Source organism: Pyrus communis, chromosome 10, assembly GCF_041283825.1.
Source record: "Pyrus communis isolate YQ-2024b chromosome 10, ASM4128382v1, whole genome shotgun sequence".
NCBI classification, from domain to species: Eukaryota; Viridiplantae; Streptophyta; class Magnoliopsida; order Rosales; family Rosaceae; genus Pyrus; species Pyrus communis.
This window is the reverse complement of record NC_142574.1, coordinates 11,708,515-11,709,815: the sequence shown is the minus strand read 5'-3', so window position 1 is coordinate 11,709,815 and position 1,301 is coordinate 11,708,515.

The window sequence follows — 1,301 nt, the reverse complement described above, 5'->3', positions numbered from 1 at the left end:
AAAACAAACCAAAAGACTCAAAACAGCACCAAAACACTCAATACTGCATAAAAATCACTTTCTGGGCAGTTTTGAGCACCTTGAGTACTTTGGACGAATTTGAGAAACAACATGAATCAAAACACTTATAAACACAAACTAAATGTATTTCTAACTAATCTAACACTTTAAAAGAAATGGGAGATTGGTTTTGAATGAAACTTGAAATAAAAACAGAAACTTGGAAACAAACAGATTGTAAATTAAAGCATAAGGAAATGAAGTAAACACAAGATGAATGAATCAACAACTAATAAAATAAGAGAGTACCAATGAAGATGAAGCTAGAGATTCGATTTCACCATTGCTAAGCCAAGTCCATGCTTGTTAAGTCAGATTATACTCATTCATCTACCTATTTCTTGGGTTTGTTTCACTTAGATATGATCAGCCATATGATGTGTGGATTTGATCAAATGTCTCTAATTATGAGCCTAATTGTGATGTGCAACTTTGGTTCCTAATCAAGACTATGTAGTGCATAAGAAACTTTCACAAAACCAAAGGGAACACTCGGCAGGATGTTTGCAAAACATTCCCTTCATTCATTCACATATCCACCAAGATTATGCATGATGTGTGCTTTAATCTTGGCTAAACAACCTGTGGTTAATTCAAATGATGATCAAGCACTAAAATTAACACACTAAGTCACAATTAAATCGGAGAATGAAGCAAGAAATAGATAGATTAAATGAGAATTCCGAATTAACTACATGGCAAACTTTGCAAGGCTACATCGAATCCATAGAAGAGGATTAGTTACAATTCATGTTTGCAAAGGATTTAACATAAAAATATAAAACATGAATGAACATAGAATTAATAATAAGAAAGAACCCTTGAAGCAAAACTGATGTAGAATCAAAGAAACACCTAAACATTCCAACAACTCAAACTTGAATTGTATGAACGTTTAGGCCCTCTTATCTTCCTCTTCGTCGTAGCACAAGGTCTAAGGGATGTTGTTGGTGTGTTGAATGGATTGTGGAATTATGGAAATGGAAGGATGATGTTTGGATTGTAAGGGAGAGTCACGGCACAAAGGGGGGTTTATGGTCTACATTTCTGCAATGGATGAAGTGTATGAATGGAATGGATGGATTTTGTGAAGGGCACGGCCCCAAGGGACCAATTTCTGTTGTGAAATGAATTGTGGATGAATGAGAATGAATGAATGAGTATTTATAGGTGAAATGGGGGGGACATGACAGCTAGGTTGCATGTGCTAATGTTTGTGTGTGCATGTGAAATCTGGAATT